The 24,330-nt window shown below is 43.7% G+C and overlaps 1 pseudogene; it reads right to left on the bottom strand.

The window, feature by feature from the left end:
• Positions 1 to 7,118: 7,118 nt before the first annotated feature.
• On the bottom strand, positions 7,119 to 7,237 carry LOC136647183 (5S ribosomal RNA; annotated as a pseudogene).
• Between the last annotated feature and the right edge of the window lie 17,093 nt (positions 7,238 to 24,330).

Here is a 24,330-nt window from a genome sequence, read left to right as displayed (position 1 = left end):
TGTATTCAGAATTGCCCCCTCATCAAAGATGTAGGGAGACAGCCATGATTATGCATGGGTATGATGCACTGCGCATACTCAAAGACAAACTTCAGCCATCTGAAAACAGAAGCAAACAACTCAATGGCAGTTTCCCTCATTGCTTAGCCCTACATGTGCTCAGGCAGCTAGTGATGCAGGCAAAAAATGGCTACAGCTGCACATCCTTGAGAATTGTTAGATCTGAGTTGCAAGTTGGACATTGCACTAAAAAGATGTTCCAGTCACCACCATCCCTTCCCCAATTCTACTTGGATTTCCAAGGTATTATATAGAAGAATGTCTGAATCCACAAGAAACTGAGAGTATAACAGCCACACCCAGAACAAATTCTCAACATTAAGGCCTGCTTCACATATGCAAAATTTCACCAAACTTGGGCTGTAAGCCATACACACACTTACTTGGGAGCAAGTCCCATTGAACCTAAAGAGGCTTATGTCTAAGTAGACATCCATAGGATTATTCTGCAGGTTATTGTACAACAGAATGATTGATGCATGCACTAACAAGCATGGCACTCAAAATAATGATGGGTGTTTCAACTGCGGAATTAGGTGCAAGACAAGCCCATTCACATACGCAAGTCATCACAAGAGCTGATAATGCAATTTAAGTTGTACAGTTACACAGAGCCGCTATTGTCGAGCCCAGTCCGCCTCCTGAAGAGCAGATATAACAAACTGCCGAAGCTTTCCGAAATCCTGTAGAGTCTCATCAGCCGGTTTCTGATTAAATACTTCTTTCTTGATACTGCCAGACTGTGGCAAACTGTTTGACAATTCTCTGGTGAGCCACAAGAAACAAGATGTTTTGAGCAAAGCCTATGGATGTTTTCTTCCTGTGGTGCTTTTGAAAGCTTGTCTTTGACAGATTTTGCTCCCAAAAGATGGATGTTATAATGGAAGTTACACAAAAAAAAGATAACAAAGGAGACAATGGGTACGAGTGCGAGAACGATTACCTTTATGTCTTTTTAAAAACAAAAAACAAAAAAACGTTGCTGTTTTATGCAGGAATCTTCCAGAAATTTTTTTCTTCCTTTTTATTACAAATGGGAAACAATATCGACAATGTGAAACAAAAGCATACACTTTCATAAATATGCACACAGTAAATGTACGGTAATGTACACCTATCAATTGATCTTCCTTATCACAAAGCAAAAGATCCATACTCCATTTTCATGTTGAAATAACTTCATGGATTGAATACAGAAATCCCATTTTGGTTTAAAAAACAAACAAACAAAAAAACCCTTGTGTAATTTTCCATTCCGTACATGTACATAAAGTGGTAATCTAACCACTTGGGCAATGTGCCACGTCTGATGTAACCAGTCCTTTTCTAAAGGGATGATTAGTTTATGCCAGTTTGTGGCAAGAGCTGTCTTTGAAGAGTTTCAAGACAACTGCTCAAGAGTTTCAGTGGCAACTGTGGTGCCCTAATCTGCCCTCCTTTTTTTCTCATATGCCCACCCCACCACCACCTCCACCTCCTCACCTGTTTAAGGAAGCAGCCAGGCAGGAAAAGAGAGAACCGTATAGAGATTGCAGAGCACCTACGCCTCCCATTTGCTGCTGCCTGGCCATATTCAAACACAGAGGCTGGGTGATGCATGCTAGAAGCATAGCCTTTGTTGTTCCTGATATGCTCCTACCAGCTTGTATATTTAATTATGTGACTGGATGCGAACAAGTGGGAGGTGTTAGGGTGAGAGGGGGCACTCTGGTTCCTTCTTGTCCACCTGACTGCAGCCAGGTGGGCAAAAAGGTGACAGAGCCCAGCTGTTTTGATAACTACTGGAAGGGGAGCTATCAGATCACTGTGGTGCCCTACTTCATTTTCCTCCAGCACCACCACCGTGATTCCTTACAGTTGTGACAGTGGAGGTTATGAGTTGCCACTGCCCCAGTCCTCTGCTTGCTCATTCAGCAAATGACAAGAGGATCAGAGTATGGGGTGAAGCGACTGGGTGGGCCAGAGGGGGGAGGTGGGCAGGTGTGGGGTGCAGAGCACTCCTCATCAGTACACTGCCTCCTCCATCCCACTGCTCAAAGTGGCCAGTTCAGCCTGCCTCATGGATTGGCCACTCCTGGCAGCAGTCAACAGATTCCAAATAAGTTCAAAGGGATCTGGCTGCGCAGATTCCTTCAGGTAACACAGCAGTATGACCAAAGGATCCAAAGGTAAATTCATAACCAATTATTTGGCCTATTTTTTTTTCCTAGCAGGACTGAACCCTGATACACTCCCACTAACAGTGAATCAAGTCAGTTTTAAGTTGCAAACATTTACAGCAATAATGATGTTCATTATTATATATCTTTGCCAGCTGAGAGTTCAATCCTGGGCTCAGTGCTGTGGCTTCGTCCCACCGCGCAAATGTGCCATAAGACGTTTGTGAGCCTCACTGCCAGGCTACCACCCGTGCTAGCCCAGTACCAGTCAGTGCTGGGCTAGCACTGTGCCAGCCACTTGTGCCAGCCCAAGTTAAGGGCTGGATTGCGCCCTAAATCTAACCAAGTATTGGAAAAGTATCTCCACAATCAGTGATGGCCTGCACCCCTATGTTCCTGGGTTGCTCCAAGTGGCTGCAGTCACTTGGAGCAGCTGGGCAGCTTCCTTTTTTTTCCACTTTAAAAGAAGTGGAAGCTTCTTTCAAAGTGAAAAAAAGCAGGTGGTCCAACTACCCCAAGCTACTCCAAGTCACTGTGTGCACTCAGAGTGGGAGGCTTGGCCACCCCAAGCGACTGCAGCCACATTGAGTGGTTGCACACACTCAGAGTGGGTGGCCTGACTGCTCAAGCAACCTCAGCCATTAGAATGGCTGCGTAACACTCAGAGTGGCTGGGCCTCCTGCTTTCTTTGCTTTGAAAGAAGCAGGCAGCGAACAGCCAAGCACTTATTTCAAAGCAAAAAAAGCGGGCGGTTCAGCCACTCCAAGCCTTACACAACAGCTCCTCGTGGCTGCAGTCGCTTGGAGCGGCTGCCTGCTTCTCTTCACTTTGAAAGAAGTGGGTAGTCACTCTGACAGCTCTGAGCCGCTGCAGGGGGGGGTAGTGGATGGTGGCGGTGGTGCCCCTGTAGGCATGTCCCTGGGGTTATCTCCACTTTGCTGCTACAACCATAACCCCATCTGACTTGCTAAGGGTAAGTCAAAAGCGAATCAGAGCATCCAATGGAGTGGAAGCCTGGAGGGAGTGCTATACAGATGGGCTGGTGACTCATCTGTTCACTGTTCCGCTGTACACGACTATTTCAATTTACTCGCCAAGCCAGTTCTGGCATTAATTACTGGTGCAAGAACCAAGATATTGTACCCATTGAGTAAAATACTGTATACTCCTACCCTCAACATGGTCACAATGATTGGGTTTGACCGGTTTCTCATAAGTATCGCTATATTTTCCCTGCATTGGGCCAGGCAGGAGGGGGAGGCAGTAGCACACACTAAGATCCTACGCCCCCTTCCTGGTCCAGCCCGGCCTCCCTGGCTCTCTTCAGATGCACATCAGCAAAAGAGCTGGCATAGGTCCAAGGAGACCCATTGACAGCCAGGTGGCCTATGGAGAGGTAAAGAAGAAATATTTTAACCTCTCCCAGGCCAACTGATTGTCCCTCCTCCATAGGATGCAGCATACACTCTGTTGGTGCCACTGCATTGTGTAAATTAGCAGAAGTAGTTGATAGGGTTGGGCTGTAAATAAAGTAGGGAAGAGGTGGGATTGAGGCTAATTTGGGGTATAATTTCCTCCATGTGTTATGTTGTATTCCGGTAATATTTTGATTAGGTAAGAGATCTGCTGTTGTCTCCCTCCACTACTAGCAGAACTCCTATTAACTCTCTGAATTTATCTTTCATCATTTCACCAGTTTATATAACTTCATTATCTAAATTTCTCATCAAATGCAATGCTTATTCCTTTGTTCATCTGAATACTCATTTCCTATTAAATCGAAACAATTTTAGCTAATCAACAGCTTGATCCTGTATCCCACTATTGACACCAATGCAGCTGCACTGAAGAGTGCACCTTGATCTAATGGTGGGGAGCAATAGGATAGCCAGCCAGAAGGTAAATACAATATTTATAAAAGGTCCACTCTGACTCATTTTTAGCTTCAATTTTCTTAACATAGGCTTGCAAATCCTCTAACTATTCAGATACCTTTTTTGAGTGTTACATGTCTCTTCAGTTTTGTTGCATATCTTTTATTGCACAGCTCTTATGAATTGTCAGGCTCCTCTAATCACTTTTCAAAAGTCATTGTTCTTCTGTTTAATATTTTATCTCATTGTTTAGCAACAATATGTACTTTGAACCCTTCCAAATTTATCATCTAAACTCTCTTGCAAGTAGTTTTTCTATATCCTCCAAAGTAAACCATTTCACTGGTCCTTTCCATTTTCCTTACTTAGTAGAATACATTCTATTCCTTTGTTTTATTCCACAATCTGTTACCTTATCGCCACTCAACTGTTACAGCTACAAATGTACACACCTATAGAACATTCGAAAAGAGAGGAAAGCTGACAGTGCTTCTTAGCTTTTAATTTCATTTTGTGACAGCTCATTACAATATTGTGAACATCTGCTTGCGCTCAGGCCTTTATAGAGAACCAGGTGAAATTTCACTTTGACATAACTACATAGTGGAAATGAATTAAAATACATCTTTACTTTTCTCACACACACACACACACACACACACACACACACACACACACACACATACACAAGAAATAATACCCAGTTCTACTTCTGTAGTAACTCCATGTCATTTGCACACCATATAAATTACTCTGACTACATTTACTACCACTTTAAACCAATCTCCTCCTTTCCACATTTCATTTTGGGCAGCATTAATCCATATGCCGCACCACCTGCTATGGCTACTCAACAACGCATGTCTTCAGTCCAAAATGGGCTTGCAAACACTGTGTATCCCCAGTGTCTTTAACACCAAGGAGCCCACTAGTCCTTGCACCCTGTTTCATTCATCAGGCATATATGTGAATCCGCTGTCAACCTTCTTCTTTCAATACAGATGTAACACACAAGATAGGGCTATCGTATGTTCAGTCCCCTCCATGCCATTTTCTATACAGTCTAGTCACACATGAATGTCATCACTTGAAGCTGATCAAGTTTTATCAAATGATGAACACACATTTGTGAAGCAGACCACTTTTCCAGCAAAGTGGTAGGCTTCGGTCCTAAATGGCAATGGGCTCACAGCCAAATTTCATAGGCAATTGTGGCATTGTGAAGTGTAGGCATTTAGAATGTGCTTGGCATACACAAGGGCAAAGGGCTTCCAAAGACAGCACAACATGAATATTTACACTAGCAACATCATGTCTATTTTTAGTCACAGGGTTGGAAAATCAGGAGATTTTGGATATATCTTGCATAGGAATAGTGACAAGCTGTAAAGCATGCACATACTACCAGAAATACTTTTCTAATTAAAAAACATCCGGATAATGCCACAGAAATGGCAAAAGTTACCTGATTACTTTGCGATAGACAAGAAGATGAGTTACCTCAAACTTCGTTCAAAGAAATGAAATAGATGTGCATTTATAATATCCATTATATATATTCATACACACATATAAAATATTCATATAATTTGTAACAACGATATTATTGGACCAGTGGCATAGCTAAGGGAGTGCAGGAGGTAGCAACTGCACCAGGCAACAAACTTTAGGGGGGGTAAAGATACCAGCAATGCCACTGTCCCAGTTTTCCCTTTTTTAAAAGGCTGGGTGTGATGTCACTTCTGGAAATGACAACACTTTTGGGGCATCATTTTGCACTCGGCACTGGGATACACTTTTGTTAGCCACACCACTGGACTATCAAGTTCCAAAGCATGCTTCACTTGCCTATTGTGAAGTGATATGGTTGGCAACCTTCAGTCTCGAAAGACTATGGTATAAGCCTACAGCACCCAGTATTCCCAGGCGGTCTCCCATCCAAGTACTAACCAGGCCTGACTCTGCTTAGCTTCCAAGATCAGACAAAATCAGGCATCTGCAGGGTAACAGTTGCTGCCACAAAAAAAAAAAAATTAAAATCACCAGCAGTTGTAGTTGATATTCCACTTCCATTAAAAACAATTTGGGGGATGAATAAAAGAGATTGTTCATTCCAAGTTAGAAATAATACAATGATCCTGAATAATAGACTTAAAAAAAAAAAAAAAAGAATGTATTAATTCTACCTGGCTGTTCTTCAACATCATTTCCTTTCCCTAAAAACTTGATATAAACAAAGGAACTGGGATGTAGTCTCTTTGGAAAAGTGCAATTGTAATAACTGAAAGAATAATCCGTGAACTAGTTTCATTATGCAGTCAAGTCTGAGAAAGACAGATGGCAAGGAGTTTCCCTTAATTTTAATATTGTCGAGTTCAACATTGCAGCTCTTTGTTAGAGAACAAAAGATTGGGGGCCCAACCCTCTCCTCTTTTCCAGCCCCGGTGCAGCTGTGCTAATGGGGCATGCACTGCATTTTGAGGTGGGAGGGCAGTCATGAAGTCCTTCTAAAGGTAAGGGAGTCTTTGTTCCCTTACATCGGAGCTGCACTGTGCTAGCATTGGTGCTGGAAAGTTGGACTGGATTGGGCCCTGAGGAATGAGACCATCTTTGAAAACTCTCCTCTTTTATGAGGACTACATTGTGTAAATACTAAAGCCAGGTCCTGGATCCAAAGGAGTGTGAGGTTGCTTCTACACATATAGTAGAAATTGGGGGGGGTATTCCTTGCCATAACAGCCCCCTGTACCATTGAAGAAACATCCCGTCCAGTTGCGGAAATCCCTCAGCAGAGCACTGCACAGGATAGAGACAGAAGCAGAAAATTCTGAGTGAACACAGAAGTGTTGTGCAGCTCAAGTCTATTCACTTTACTCAGACATAAATACCACTGTGTTCAGTCAATGTTTGCTTCAGATAAGTGCACAAAGAATTGCAGCCTTGGGCACGTGCCCCTCTTTGAATCCCGGCTGTCCTGAGACTTAGAGATGGTTGGCAACCTTCAGTCTCGAAAGACTATGGTATAAGCCTACAGCACCTGGTATTCCCAGGCGGTCTCCCATCCAAGTACTAACCAGGCCTGACCCTGCTTAGCTTCTGAGATCAGACAAGATCAGGCATGTGCAGGGTAACAGTTGCTGAGACTTAACGTCCTCTCCAAAACTAAGATAAAGAAGTGCAAGGAAAGAGCTTAGGAAGGATATTAGGCAGTATCTGTTGAAATGTGGTCCAGCCTTCTCTAATTACCACCTGAAAAGAAAGTCAAATTTATACTTTTTGTTTTGATTGTATTTAAAATTCAAGTCATTAAAAAAAAAAGATATCTTAGGTACAATAAAAGATAGAGGAACTATAATATGGATCAGAGCTATAACTAGGGTGGATCCTGAGGGGCACTTGCACCTGGGCGCTACGCAAAGGGAGCGCATGACTGCTCCTCAGACTCTGCCCTAGTTCTAGAGAAGGCACTGGCAGCTTCCCAACCCCTGTTCCTTCTCCTTGAAAGGGGAGCCTCCGCAGGAGAAGGAACAGGGGATACAAGCTCCCACTCCACCAGGGAAAACTCTGAAGTGATGTCATGGTGTCACTGGGCACCAGGCACTGGGTTAGTGCGTCTTGCCTCTCATACAGAGTAAGCATTTTTAGCCACATGCAAACTTTTGTGAAAGGATCAGTCTCCTAGGAAAAACTCATATTACACATTTTGTATTAAAAGATATTTGAAGATGAGTATTGTTCCCACAAAATCTCTACGTCTGGCAGTCAGAAGCGAGTGAGGGAAATGTTAAAAAGACAGCAAAAGGTTTCTTACCAGCAACGTGTTTGGTTTGCCACCTGAAATTAGGCTTGCTGCCCAGTCCTGAATTGGTTTTCTCCACTAGATTCAATAGCATCATTTCCAGGAAGGAAGGAAGGAGGAACAGCAGTAAAAATTTTGTTGCAGCCAACCCTGTGAATTGGACAGCTTATATGGTTATTACCTTACCTTTTGACTGCATTTTGGGGACTTATCAGGCGTATGTGTACTGTTCAGATATTTATCGGGCAGCCTAATCCTAACTTGCGCTGGAACAGGCAGGCCAGTGGGCCTGCGCTGTATCCAGAGCAAGTTTCATTCTGTTCATGGGTCAGTCCGAGGCAAGGGGAGGCTTTTCCCCTTACCCCAGTGAGAGCCACAGCAGCCCCAATGGCGCTACTCAGATCTGCACCATCTAAAGAGCTGGCGAAAATCTGAGCAGCCTGGGGCTGCCCCGGGCCGCCTGGGAATGGGGCTAGGATTCAGCATAACTGCTGAATCTTGGCCCCGGCTCCTGCTCCCTGCCCACCCCCAGGAACACCCACTGCCTGCGCTCCCTTGCCCCCAAACACCTCCCTCCGGCCTCCTCTCCATCCTCCCCCATGCCTCCCCAGACCCCTGCGCCAGCCAAGCTTGGCCAACGCCACTCACTTTTTCCTTACCTCTGGGTAAGGCACGTTTGCCCCAATGGGTCTCCTCAGACTCGCGTCACCTCCTGAGCTTCACGCTGCTTCCAACGAGGGTTGGAATCAAGTATAAGTGCTGGATCCCAGCCAGCCTCCCCCCACCCGTCCCTGGAGCCGCCCACCACTCGCCTTCCCCCGCCCAGGAACGCCTTCCTTCCACCTCCTCCCGGCCCACCCCAAAGCTTTGCGTCAGCCCAGCTGGACCGATGCAAGGCTTGCCGAGGAAGCCAACATGGAGGCTTATGTCAGCCTCCGCAGGCCAGCGCACCTCTGAGCACCAGCCTGGCTTCCTCCTAAGGAAGCGCAAACGTTCCAAAGCACTTGTGCCAGCCCTTGGGCACCTCAGGATTTCGCCCTTAGGCTTCTATCCTAAGCTGCGATCAGGTCCCACTACACAGCACACTCGTGCTGTTATTTTGCATAGCTCAGAAGTCAGGCTGAACACAGGCTTGGCTCCTTGAATCCCTCTCCAACCACACAGCCTTCCCCCCTTTCCAGTCCCATCTTTCCACCTTGGGCAGAGCACCTTGATTCTTTCCCACTGGGAGACCACCTTGCCCAGCAGCTCTGTACCCTGTATTTTCAGCTCTGTATTCTCAATGGTGGCTGAGCTGGGTGCTGTGTGACCCACCTGAAATTGGTTTGCAGCCCACCTGGTGGGTCCTGACCCACAGTTTGAGAAACACTGGTCTGACAAATATAAAATGTCTGGGGAGTTTTAACTCTTACTCTATTCCTTGTTGCTGTTTTAATAATTATTGTTTTATAGATATTACCAATTTTTAATTTTCATTGTAAACCATTCTGAGACTCCACTACATTGAGCTTGCATACTACATACTCCACTTATAGCCAAAATAAGTTGGATATACATATTACTAAATAAATACAGTATACATATAAATAACAAATGTGTCCTTTTCAGCTTATGGTTTCCTGTACCACTACATATTCTGATATGATTCAAAATAAATTTGAACAAAATATACTGCAGTCTATTGAAATTCTGGGCTGGCCAGCCATTGCTATCAGAGCACACTATTGTTATGTGCTTGAGTTGACAATTAAAAACCTCAGTGCTGACACGCATTGAATGACACAATGAGAAAAGTTAGTGCCACAGGCTAATTGGGATCATCTCTTAAGCACAGGCCATTTCACAGAGTTAATAATACAGAAAGCATCCATTAATTGGTAATTAAATATCCAGGATGCACAGGCTGTCAAAACTGGAAAGCCAAAATCATCTTTCACACACTTTAGCCCTCACTTTCAAGGTGCGCAACATCACTGCTGTGCCAAGCCAGACGGCAGCATCTCCTTCCATGCACAAGAGAGCTAGCAAAAGGCCAGGCACTCATTTAGCCAGCAACTAGCGTCAGCTCAGTGACACAACAATAATTTTCTTTTTTTTCAAAGTCTCCTTTCAAAATAAGTAGCAAATAAGGGGGGGGGAATCCCCCCTCCCTTCATGTATGCATGAACAAGTATATTTTTCTCCCCACAAGTACTGATCATCATTGACTTTACTGGGAGGAAAATTTGCTTCATTTCAGCACTAGTAAAATAAATACTGTTTGAGCCATCGATGTATACACATTGCTGATCAAAACTGATAACAAACATGGTTTACCTCCAATGCTTATTAAAAAGTGTGTCATTTATCTGCACTGGATGTAGAGTGCTATGTGTCCTACACAAGGTCCATTATCAGCAAATGGCTTCTCTTGTTGTATCATAATTTACAATTATGATAAAATATGTAAATGAAATGGGAGGAGGGCACTCCCATCACACGTTTAGGTGATTTGCAAGGAAAGGGAGGACTTCAAAGAAGGCAAGCATCCGGAACAGCTATTTTAAACCTTTTTCATCTCACAGTGCACTGACAAGGAGGTAAAATTGTCAAGGCACACCATCAGTTTTTTGACAGTTGACATGGCACACTATGCTTTAGGTGGGGGGAATCAAACCCCCCAATGACCCTACCAATAAATAACCTTCCCCCAAACTCCTGCAGCACATCTGTGAACCAGCACACCAATGTGCCATGGCACAGTGGTTGAAAATAGCTGGCCCAGAAATGACTGCTATCATTCCAAACTGCCTTTTCTTGTCTTCTTGGTGGTTGGCAACCTTGAGTCTCGAAAGACTATGGTATAAGCCTACAGCACCCAGTATTCCCAGGCAGTCTCCCATCCAAGTACTAACCAGGCCTGACCCTGCTTAGCTTCCAAGATCAGACAAGATCGGGCATGTGCAGGGTAACAGTTGCTGCCTGAAGTCCTTGTCTTCATAGGAGCATCTAATTAGCTACATAGCATTGGGATGTCAGGATATGTACTATGTCAAATTCAACTAAATTCAAATCCAAAATGACAACAAACCAGAAAAAAGAGCGCCAAAGCAACAGCAGTTGCTGCTACTTCTGAACTACCGTTAATCTTTCCCCACTGCTCTTGCCACGACAGACTCAGCCATACCAGATGCTGCAAGAAACAAATAGAAGGAAGTGAACTCAGTATTTACTGGATTTTCACAGAATGTTTTATGGTCCCTTAAAGCATACCCTTTGCCTTAAAAACTGGATAAACATTCCGTGCAACCCAAGATATATTTCCTTATGCGGGTCTTAACCTTGCCTGAAGTTCAAATCAGGCAGTACTGTGAATTAATTCTCCCTTCACTCTTTCCACATGATCCTATAAAGCCCATGTTCTCCCTCAATGGACTATTTCTACCTTAAAAGCCTCATCTATTAAGCCATAATGAAGATTAAACAGCCTTCTGACCATTTTAGTTACCCTTCCTGTATCTTATCTGGAGCTGAGCCAAAAGGAAAGTCTATTTTTTGCAACTATTTATGGGCTCGCACACACACACGCTTAAGGGGAGGACTTGAAAATATTCACCAGAGGAAGGGAGTATATTGGTTGCTGAGACAACCAGGCAGATCCAGCTCTATCTGTGTGTCATTACATGTGCCTAGCTGGACCAAAACGGGGATGCTCATTCAGATGTACACTGGAATGATAGTAATATAGGTCCTGTTGATGCCTCTTTGTCTTACCACACAGGTGAGCTACACAGTGATACACCCATTGCCTCATTTCATGACTGCTAACGGTGCTATAGATGATCAACCTTCACCTTGCTGCCTGCTTACAACCATGAATAGCCAGCAGCATTTTATTTATTCATGAATTTATAGCCCATTTTTCCTTTAAATTAGAGCCCAAGGTGGCTAATATGCAATCAACACAGGCACAATGTGAGAATGAGTGAATCCAGAACATATCCAACTGCTTAAATGCAAATCTATACGTTCTGGAGCACTGCTACAGTATCCACGCTGAAAATGAAGGGATATCTCATGCACAAAGTTAAAACTTTGACGTACACACGTGTTACCTAAGAGAGGAAAAAACTGGGATTGAGGAGTTGCGTACCTGTGTAGGTGTGCATTTGTGCATATATCATCTGCAAAGAGAAAAAAATACGTTTGGGGGCAAGTGCCCCAACCACCCATGCAACATAATCTATTCTGCCTACTTGACATGTGCCACTCATTTTGGCCCTTGTTGTATGAACGGGAAACATGGGATGTCAACAAGAAACAGGCAGCTTCAGATTTTAGAAGAGATAATGGGCAAAAATCTTCAGTCCCATGCCCTCCATGGCATGCTCGTCTGTGAATTCTGACCCCCATGGTTCCAGGGAAGTGGGCAACAGATGGATGTGACTCCTCCAGCACACCGACGCACATAGCTACAACAAGAGCATTGAAGAAGGATTCTCACCCATCCACCATCAGTTTCCCAGTTAGTTTTTCTAGCCAAGCACCAGGAACTGCTTCTCCAGTTGGGAAAACTAACTGTGTTGGGGATAGGAAGGAGTCCTGCTTTGCTGCTGTTGTAGGTATAGGCAATAAGGACTTGCATCGACTCCTGATGGCTGCTCCCCAACCACCTTCCGGTAAACTTGTCAGTTGAGCCCTGGACCCTGAACATGACTTACTTGGAGGCAGTGGGAAACAGTAGCAGGATATCTTCTGCCTTCCCCTGGTGCCATTTTCCAGTTCACAGATGCCCCAGTCCCTGCTGCTGTGTTTGGTGAGAGGTCACTCAGAAATTGTGAAATGGCACAGGGGAAGATGATGACATTCGATGCTGCCACTACTGCCTCCACAGATGCTAGCCTACCAAGCCGTGGTGGGGAGTAGCAACACTGGCAGCAGCCCCTTATTGCTTCAGGGGTTGGCTGGGCACTGTTGAGGGCATAGATCTGCAGGATGACAAGGCCCCACCTGTGAAGCCACCTGACAGGAAAGGTAGTATAATATTGACTGGCATGTGGAACTACAGTGCTTGACTCCCCTTACTTGAACACAAAGGAGACCAGCACCTAGGCATTGCTACAGGACCCTGGTATAGAACCAGCACTAGCAATGTAATTGCAGCTGGTTCCAGCTAGTGATAATCAATTATTGAGAAGCCACACCATCTGGCAAATTATATTAATGCTCCGAGTAGGCTACGCAAACTACTGAGGCCAAAATCACTCTAACGGAGATGCTAAGGGAGAGGGCTTGAGGAAAATTGTCTTTGTGCCTGACCATAGCTGAAGAGAACATTTACAAATAGTCCAAATCCTATTTCCTGCCAGCCCAGATCATACGGTGCCACTGACGGAGCACAAGCAAGCTAGTGTGTGTGTGTGTGTGTGTGTGGGGGGGGGGGTGATCAGACAGCCCAGGAGAGGTAGGTAAACATGAGACTCCTCAGACCTATGCCAACTCTTTTGATGGTGCTACGTCCAAGGAGACTCCTAGTGGGCAGGTCCCAGTGGGGAAGGATCTAGGCATGTCCAGCTGCCACTGAGATTCTCCTCCTCCTGCCCCTGAAATATCCCAGTCCAGGCTGCTCCCTATCCCAGTTCAGCCATGGGCTTCCCTCATTCCTTCCCTGCCACTGACTTACCAGTGACAATAGGGGAAGGAGGAAGTTCAGCGGGGCACTGTCGCCTGTGCATGACCTCTGGCCATTTGTACTGGCAGCTGCAGCCTACCAAATGGTGGAGTGGCTACTGCACCATCGGCCTGGAACTTAGGGCTGTGGATTGCAAGATCCTCCACTGTAAGCCCTGTAATAAAACCAAGCCAAAAATTCATCAACAGTTCATAATCCCAAATACGGGATAGGGAACTATTTGTTTATTTATCTAGCTATGTCAACTGCTCTGCAAACTTTTGTTGTTGGTGTTGTTGAGAAGCAGTACATATATTCTTAATATTAAAAAAAATGTTCTTTCATAAATGGTCAAATTGCGCATCCAGAGTAGCATTTCCTGCCAACCTTTTAATACTGTTTGATGTAGCATGCTAACTATCCAATATCAGACACTGGAATCAGATATCCGATGTCATATGCAGATACCAAATATTCAGTGAGGATTTGGCAACACCCCAATAAATATCAAGTGACTATTGAACATGATGATATTATACCGTATCTCAGGCTATTCCAGAGGGGTTTCCATGCTCAGGTTTCCAGGGAGCACCACAGAACGCAGCCTAGAAAGGAAACAAGAAAGCTCCATTGTACATACCGAATGCCACAAACTCCTCTGAATCAAAGCATACATTTGACCACTATACAAGTTAATACAAGGATGGGCATCAACCACTGGGTGACTTGCAGGTCAAATTGAGGACAGCAGTGGTTCTCTTACATTTAGCACCAGGACCCACTTTTTAGAATGAGAATCTGTCATGACCCACTGGAAGTGATGTCATGACTGGAAGTGACATAATCATGCAGGTAAATTTTTAACAACCCTAGGCTGCAATTCTACCCACACTTAGTCCCATTGACTATCATTGTTAAAAGAATATACATAGTAGCTTGTTAAAAGTACAGGTCTGTAACATTTCCCCAAATGCAGTCACATAGCATAGGAGCATCAAGTCTAATATATTAAAAATAAAATATTGAAATGAATGGGGTTGTGAGACCTGAAATTGTCTCACAACCCACCTAGTTTGAGAAACACTAGACTACAGTATATGGAGAGCAACTTCATCTACTTTCAACTGAACTATTCATATTTGTATTCTGGAACTTGAGCCCAAAGCCCTACTGCACACACAGCACTTTTGCTGGTTTCTGCAAGTGAAGAGAGATTAAGAGCGCCACAAAATGCATTTACTGTTTCAATCACTAAAGTACACTTTATAATCTCCTAAGAAAAGGTTGTGATGGCACCCCTGACCTGCCGGGCAAACAGCAGAAGTGTGTACATTGTCCAAAGAACTTCTTCACACTGCCCTGTCACAGCTTCTCAAATGCCGCTGACCTACATTCATCGAAGGGAGTAGAGCCTGCCAATCATTCCACATCAGGCAGCATTATTTGCGATGCAGAAGACTTCACACAATGTGCCAAATTGACACTGATTCCTCGTCATTTGTCTCCAAACACAAGAGAAATGTCAACACAGTTTTCCAGAAGTACAAGCAGAAAAGCAGTCTGCCACTACATTTTCTCATTCTCTCAACCCCCCCCCCCCCGACACACACACCACAATCACCACTGCTAGTTTTGTAATGTTTTCTGGTCTTCACTGATGTGTTATGTTTGGCAGTAAGGATGGACCAGGCTCTGAAGTCACTTAAATATAAGAATAATGCAGCTATTTTAATGGAGATACTGATACAGGTGTGCGCCACTTAACAACGGGGATACTGCTGTTATGCAATTAGGTCATTAAGCGAACATTCAGCCCAATCTATTACCTTTGGTGTGTAAACAGACATTCCCTGCCAGACACTAGCTGGCTGCCCAGGCTATTGGAGATAGATTGCCTCTTCTATCTCTCTATCTATCTCCTATCTATTGCCTCTGTTTCACCTCTTTGTGGTGTAAACAGACACTCTGCTGCAGGCTATGGGAGACCTGACCACTTCATTAAGAGACTTTTTGTTGTGCTTTGACCACCATCATATATATAGTCTGTCATTAAGCAAATGGTTGTTAAGCGGTGCACACTTATATATGCAAAACTGATATTTTGGTTGGAAAAGGTGATACTTTTGAAATGACATTTTGAGCAGAAATGATAATAGGACAAAATTTGATTTACAACCCTACTTTGAAACCAGGCCCTAAGATAGCAACTGAACAAGAGCAAGGATTTGTATCCAGAAATTCTGTAAGTTCTGTGTCTACTTCTTCAAACACAGAGATCAATACATTTCAGTAGTCTATGTTTCTTTAGGACTTTCATCTACCAACATCAAACAGACATAAATACCCTTCCAAAACACACCAGTTTCAAGTACATTGAAAATCTACCCACACTTTATAAGAGAGATGCGTGATTGAATCTATCTTTCATTTTACTTAAAAGGAAGGTGCCAGACTGGATCAGAGCAGTGAGACTAGGAGGGAATAACCCATCCCCCCTTGCCTAAATATAAACTACCAAGTTACTATTATCCATGTAGCTGATCGCTTCCCCTAGTACGCTGCTCTGAGCCAATGAGATACTACTCTCATAGTGTCTTTAAGTTAAAAATAAAACATACGTGTGCAGACACATACAAACACACAGGAAGGCCTCATAATGGATCTTCCATGTCCCATGTAATGTATCACATTACGCACATGACACCTTAACTTGATCCAGCATTTCTTTTCCATTTTTGATGTTGGCAAGCACAATTGATTTATTACCAATAGGAAAGACAAGCAGTTAAAGTTAGTTGATCATCTGCCCTTTAACACTTCAATTGATTGTATTTAAATACATGGGAATATATTACTTGAACCTCAATATGTGCCTTTCATTGTTACAACATTACAACACCGCACCAGAATCGAAACAATCAAACGTTCCCTTGAGCTGACATCCCCACACAGACTAAAGTCTGCACGTGTGAGTTGATCATCAATTAGATGTCACCCCTAGTTTTTAGCCTTTATAAGGTCTGATTATTTTTGAATTTGATTCTTCACAATACTTGAACTAGGGTTTGAACTTGTTCATTTTTTTAATGCAGTTGCAATATGGTGATAGGGAAGAGTCCAGATTCTTCCATTAATGAGAAAGAAGAAAAGGCTGACTTGAGTACAGTGTTTCCTAATAAAAAGGGGAAGTTTATATTTGTTAAGTCTGAGCATAAGGCATCTTAAGAAAAACCAATTCCCTTCCTTCAAGGAAGCACTGGTAGTAATTTCTTTTCTAATATGCAAATAATTCATACATAATGAATCAGTTAAGCGCCAGATGATTATTTGGTTGGTTGCTAGCAGAAGAGGCCGTGTGCCATCTTGCTGTTGAATGGATAATTGGCCCACTGGCAGATACCGTCGGATCAATTTTGCATCTTAGGACCAACACTGGAACCACCATCTATATCAAGATATTTCAATGCACCTGTCAGTTAAATGTAAACCATTCTGTGCACATCTCTCTCCCCCCCCCCCCCATTATTTATGTATTTCTTTATTTATTTTGCATCAGGGTCAGACTCCACTGGAGGCGAGAATTTTGCAAAGTACCAATAAATTACCCTGATAGATTTCCAGAATGAGGCCACATTGAGGTTTTTAAGCTGCCCCCTACTTCTTGATTATAAAGACATTTTTCATTTTCAAGTTGATATATTAATGTATCATCGATGCCAACATGAGTCGGCAATGCAGTGACAGCTCTTTCAACGTGAACAGCATTGTACTACAAAATAATCTACTGAATCGGTGGTTTTCCATGCAACATGAATCTCAATTACAGTCCCCCTAATTGCTGTAAAATGAAGGCAATTGATTATTTCCCACAAGCTTCATTTTCCTTGCCATCAGAATTCTTTCATCAGAATTCCGTACTCAACGGAAGGTATTCAACATTTACCTGTAACAGAGTCAGCAGTTTACATATGTGAGAAATAATATTTTTTTAAAAACTAGGAGGAAATGAACAAAAGAGGCTCCACCATGGTTTTTCAAAATTTCCATTGTATCAAATATATTGCCATGGGTCATTTTCTGGCTTTTAGGTTGGAATACAAATGGTTGGATCCAAAGAGCTACTTTGGCATAATCAAGGACTGTGGTATGCTTGGTAGAGCTTTTGACTTTCCCTCCTTTAAATGGTAGGCCCCAACGACAGTGGTTCCCAAACTTTTTAGCACCAGGACCCACTTTTTAAGACAACACTCTATTGGGACCCACCTAGGTTTATCAGACCTTAAAAAAAGATTACTAAGAAATATTTATAAGTAATAATAACCAGAAAAAGACTCTCAGACTTATATTTACACATGATTGCAAACTGCAGGAGCTCAGTTCCTTGCAGGCCAGTTAGCTATCTTGCAAACTGTAGGAGCTGTGCTCTTTGCAGGGTAATTAGCAGCTACAGTATCTGATTTTAATAGCCTCAGGGCTTGAAGCAATTAGTCATCCGATCTTTCCATCACCTTTTGGTGACCCAAAATCTGCTTGCGACCCACCAGTGGGTCCCAACCTACAGCTTGGGAATCATTGTCCTTCAGCATATTACAACTGCTTTTGAAACTCCTCTCTGTTCTAAACAGATTTGTTATACAACATAGAGGATTTGCTACTTGTCCAGGATCTGGCCCAAGGCCCCACTCACTCGGGGCACCTGACATAGATGAGCTCCTGGCCAGTGGGCTTTCTTACAGTGGAAGAAACAGTGACACGGGGCCGCCTCGCCTCACCAGCAGCACCGCCACAACAAGGTGCTCCATGCTCAGTGGTGGTTTGCCCCTGAGATCCACCTGCCAAAGGAACGAGGATGGCTGTGGCAGCGGCAAGCCAGTCATCAGGACAACTGACTCCACTGTGGCTTCTGGTGATGGTTGGCAACATTCAGTCTCGAAAGACTATGGTATAAGCCTACAGCACCCGATATTCCCAGGTGGTTTCCCATCCAAGTACTAACCAGGCCTGACCCTGCTTAGCTTCCGAGATCAGACAAGATCAGGCATGTGCAGGGTAACGGTTCTCCTTCCTTGATTGCAGCAGGCCAATCTGCCTGTGTTCAAGGGAGAAGCCTGGTTGGGCAACTGTCATCTGGGGCAAGGGAAATAGAGCCACTGTCACCATACACCGAAGAGGCAGAAGTGGCGAGTGCTCACAGAATCAGGGGGCTTGGAGGCTGTCAGGCCAGGCTGCAGGAGGAAGGGGTGGATCAAGGGGCACAGATACTCCATATTACCCCAGGCTAGCCAGTGATGAGGGCAGTCTGGAGAATGCTGGCCAGCCAGTGAAACAAGGCCGCTGGCAGGGAAGAGGCCCAGTGGGTGATGGAACCCCCCCTCCCCCTACCTATCTCTGAGGCTACTGGACCTCTTGGCAAGCTGGGAAACTGGAGGAAGCCCAGCTACAACCTTTGCCAGCTTCAGTGGCAACCTCCCATGATGCCCCAATATCGGTCACCCTGGGGGTAGCTGGCCCTCCCCTTGCAGCACTGACACTAGTCGACACACACAAGTCTATAGCTTCACTGAGAAAATGGATATAGCTGAGTTGTTGTTTTTTTTAATCTCAGTCAGAGTTACAAGAGTCACACACACACAAACCAGAGGTAGATGCAAAAAAACAAACAACAACAACAAAAAACAGAATGGCCCTTCCAAGACAGTCAAAATGTCTTGAAGAATTGTTATGGATTCTGCTACAGTGCCTGCACTCTGTATGCGTGTCAAAGCATGCCCTAAAGTGATGGTATAATCAGTAAACATGCAGGCTATGGTCCGGATCCAAGTAACTTTGCAACCAGTTCTGTGCAGCCCACATAGCTTTACCTTTGTGTTTCACACCCTGCAGTCTCCATGCCACACAAACCTCTCTTAAAACATGCAGAGAGCTTCAAAAGCAGTTTGCAGTATGGCATCGAGATTAACCATGAAGGGGACAAAGTCAAATATTGCACTGGGCATGCCCAAACACTTGGACATGCATACAATAACTCACTGGAGCCTAGGCGATGCCTCCACATTTTTATCATCAAAGTCCAGTGGGAGACATGGACATTAATCCTTTTTTACTGCTCAACAGGTGGCATCTACAAAGGTGCTAGGTGTAATTCAAATCCTGTTGTAAACCACATAGTTTATGGTTTGTGTTAAACTCTCTTTGACATCTAGTTCAACAGATGAAGTTCTTAGTTTCAGTTGGAGTTAATGGGGCCATCCCATTATGACTCAATCCCCAAACGTTAAGGAACACACCAAGGCAGAATGTAGCTAACTACCTGGTTGTTGCATCAAGAGCTTTCTAAAATGAAGAGTTACTCCAGGACTTTTGAATGGACACAGGCAAACCAGCTGGATAAAATACTTTTAAACGACAATGCGGTAATCTTGAACCTGATTCACAAACCTATTAAGTCAAATTGTTTGGGACTGGGTCTAATTCTGGTGAGGTCAACAGGACACAGCCTAATTGTATGTTCTCCTGCTCAGCAAAGACAGACCATAACATCAGATGCAGAATTGCAACATCAGTGCATGGGGACATGGGTATGATTGCTCATGTCTTGGAAGCTATCCTCACTGACACTGAACCAGAATTACAGCAGCCAACATCAAAGTTCTAGTATTAAGAGAAAGTTCTAAATGGTGCAAGAACACTATGCAAATAGCTTTTCTATACAGTATTCAAAAATAATACAGAAAAGGCAGCAAAATGAGGTTGCCACATCTTAATCCAGAGATGGCGCATTAGCCTATACAGTTAAATTAACTGAGACTTAGATGGGAAAGGGCAAACACAGCTCAGTCCTTCATCCTTCTATATATAACCATGATGTTGCTGGTGTTGAAGAAGCATAGTGACCTCCTTGCACTCTACACATCTCCTAGTCAGATCAAGTCCCATCTCCCACCACCATCGTCCCACACACTGAATGTCCTGCAAGAGGTTTGGGGGTTGGTAGATGTAGTAGGTATAGACCTCGTAATGCACAACCACCCAGTACACACAGCCCATATATGGAAAGGATCGTGGTCTCCTGAGGCATGTGACCTCCTTGATCAAATTGGGCCCTTTCTGCCATAATGGTCAATGTCATTTTTTTCACACAATGCTAGTTGAAAACATCTTATGAGGTTACCCCATTTTATCATCATAACAAAACCATGGGGAGGTCATTCTCAGGGATGGTGATCTCTGGGGCTACATAGTGTGAGCTTTGTTTGAACTAGGGCTGAACCCAAACCACTTATCAGGTTTCAGCTTTGCTTTTGTGAATGTTTTGGCAATTTTTGAAGCAAACATACCAATGATGTACGGATACTCTTTGGTGTGCATTTGTTCCTGGGCTGCAGTGGTTTCAAAAGGCATCATCTTTCTTCTTCTCTGCCCTCACTGTAACATAATCTGGTTGGCTATGGCAACCCAAATGATTCTGCTAGCAACATCACGACGATACACAGAATGTGATGTTCAACACCCATAAACCGAGTCAACAAGGTAATTTGTCTTTTTTTTTTCAGGGCTCAGTTCAGCTATGTTCTTTCAAAGCATCTGGTAAAATAGCAGCAAGTGCTTGGCATTTAAAGCCCTAAATTTGAAACCTGGTGTCTAGGTCCACTGTGTTACACTGGTTCTTATGGATATCAGCACCATAAAATAGCCAAAAAAACTGCCCAACCATATGCAATTACCTTTCATCCCACAAGCACCATCAAAAGCATTGCTGCCCAAGCTGTGATCAGAGAGAAGTTTGCATAAAAATCTATGGCTAAGACCATTCTGTGTTGGTGCTATGGAGTCATGAAGAAGCCTCAAGCCCTTCTGATCAAAAAGTAACTTCTAAAACATCCCAGCGAGAGAAACGAGGGAGAAGGAGATCCAGACTCAAATGGTATATTCCTGTTCCTTTGCTCTCGCTTTCTCCCACACCCTGCTGCTGTTCTGCTTCCTCTCTCTGCCTGTGTCTTTTCACCTCGCACTCCCCCTGCAGTAAGCTGCAGAATGGGACACGCTTGCTCCAAAGCCAGCCGGCAGCTGTCACATAGCGGAGGCAGCAAGCAGCCTGAGCAAAGAGTGAGCCTACTCTGTCATTTAGGATGACTCACAGGGAATTGGCATTAATTCCTCTCTTTCTTGTAGTGGACGGATCACGATCAAAAAGCTACACTGGACCAGATCAAGGTAAGTGCAGAAAAAAAATCCTTTTTTTTTTTTTTAAGCAATACACCTCTGAAGCTTTGAAAGGTGGCTAAGACAGACACTGGTACTCTCCCCACCTGGCATGGCATGGCACTGCTAATTCCTACCTGGCATTTACCTCTAGGGTGCTACTGTAAAGTGGTGATTCTTCATCACTACAGAGAGGCAAAAGGCAGCCATGTAGATTGTTTTCCTTTCTCAAGTGCAACTTTTAATGAGGGCATGTCTACTTGGCTGTGACAAAATGTGAAAAGGATGCCCGACATTCCTCATCTCGTGAGGTGCCTGGGGTCCAATTTTGGGGAAGACGGCAGACCAGGGGTCTATTCTAAGCTCAACCATTTATAAGCCTATTAGAAGCAGCCCAAGTGAGCTGTTCCTCACTTGTGACTTAATTGAGCTCCCATCCCCTGGTTCAAAGAAGCTCTTTGCCTTATCCCACCCACCCCCACTTTGCGTATTCCTAAAAATCCACAGCCTCCCAGGCACACACAGATTCCCTTCATTTCTGCTGAATGTTTTGAAAGCTACGGCACTCACTCAAGTAATCTGAAAAAGCCCACCAAGGGACTATCAGCTATACTGCGCTGAGCAGATACTGATAAAAATCCTGGCACTACATTTTTGAAAAAGAAAATCCAAGCATGCACTCAAGAGCATCCTGAATGTTGTGGGGATGCCTCATTATTTTTAGCAAGAGGGAACCATCTTATGCTCTAAGATACATATTTTTCTTTTAGTTTTCTGAAGCTGGTTTCTGCTAATGCTCTTACTTTTAAATTTTAATTCATAAGGGGGGAACCAACCCTTTCTATTGACACTTCTGTCTAGCTGGTATAATCTCCTCTGTTGAGCTAACAACCAGCCAGTATATCTCAAAAATGGTGCCATTAAATAAGTGCTTTCAATATATGGAAGAGATGCTGAATGGGGACCACAAACAATCTTTATTATTCATGCTCTTTAAAGCCCACCTTGAACCAACGGCACTGAATCACTTCCTCCAATCCAATCATAAAGTACGCAATGTCTGTTTTCACTTTCAACTCAATTTTGTTGTATGCCATAAATGTAATGTGTTTTATTGTCTGCTCTGCACTTAAATTTGGTTTACCTGGACTGGTTATGGATTTGAAATACTTTGTAATGACTGGACTTGGCTTTTAAGCACTAAATTATTGGACAGCAGCTTGCTCATGCAATAACCAATCTTTTGGGATTCTAGAGCGAGGCTGGTCAGAAATTGATGATGGTGATTGTTCTATTCTGCGTGATTTGGTACAAGAGGGGTGGTGAATGTGAAACGTGGTTACTTGAATATTGAGTGGATGGAATGAACAGTTGTATCCTCCACTAGGGGTAAAGATGGCAGTAACTCCTTGTGTCCACAGGCAGGCATAGCAATCAACACATACTACCAAGTCCTAAAGAAAAATCATCATACAGAAGTGCTATTGCAATGCTTTAGCTACAATTTAACATTTTTTTAAATGATACACTGCTGAATATTGTTTTATATGTTCTTAGAAGGTGGTATAGAAAATAGGACACAATTTTAAAATATTTTTAAGCATGAAGTCCGAACTGTCTCATAAGCCCTGGGTGGATAATAGCAGTGAAGTATATACATTTATAAAAGGAAGATATATTTTTAATCTAAGAAATACTTAAACTCGGCTCGTTAAGCTCTAACTAGTTTCACTTGAAACAGCTGTGCAAAGCCAAACTTGAACAAACAAAAGTTTTAGAGAACTTCTGAAAAAGTACACAGGACTACGCTCTGATGAAACTTGGGGAAGAGAGTTGGTTCCACAGCTGACTGGCAATTCTAAAGTCGGTCTGCAGCTGCATTTGGTATAAAGATTGCTTTACCAACAGGGCATTTGGTGTTGACACCTCAGGTTGCAATGGGACTTAGATGGTAAGAGATAAGCATGGTGAATCCAAGCGGGTTAGGACTTTAGAGGTCAAAATTGGCTTTCTGTGCTCTATCAGGCACAATTCAATGGCTAGAGTTGGAGGGTCTGTTATCAATGTGCTCAAGCCACCAGTGTTAAGAGGTAAATCATTGTACTCCATTTCACCAGACAGTTTTCTAGCAATAATCAGGAATGACCCCCACACAGAGTTCATTAGAATAAGCCTTCTCTCAAGGTTGTAGGAAGGTCATTAGGGGTGCCTCTTGTTAAATGGTGTCAGATTTAGGTTCGTGAAAGGGGTGCCTGGCCATCTCAGCAGCCTGAGCATCTAGGCATGGCAATGTCTTAAGGAGCAAACCAAGACTGTAGACCTCAGTGACTAGGGAAAGCTGATTCCAAACCAGTGTATGCCATTCCCCCATCTTCTTCCAGATCCCAAAATTCAGTCATGTTTAGATTCAGCTTTAGGGCTGAAGTATATATTATGACATAGAGCTGCAACAGAAGATAGTGTGACCATGTCAAACTTTCCCCCATGCCCTTCTAATGCACAGGAGCACTTATCATGTGTCATATCACCACATTGTGCAATTCCCTACCCTTACCAACAGCAACTAGTGATGAGGGATCTGGAGTT

The sequence above is a fragment of the Tiliqua scincoides genome, chromosome 3 (genome assembly GCF_035046505.1).
Source record: "Tiliqua scincoides isolate rTilSci1 chromosome 3, rTilSci1.hap2, whole genome shotgun sequence".
Lineage (NCBI taxonomy): Eukaryota > Metazoa > Chordata > Lepidosauria > Squamata > Scincidae > Tiliqua > Tiliqua scincoides.
This window is presented reverse-complemented; position numbering and strand designations above follow the sequence as displayed.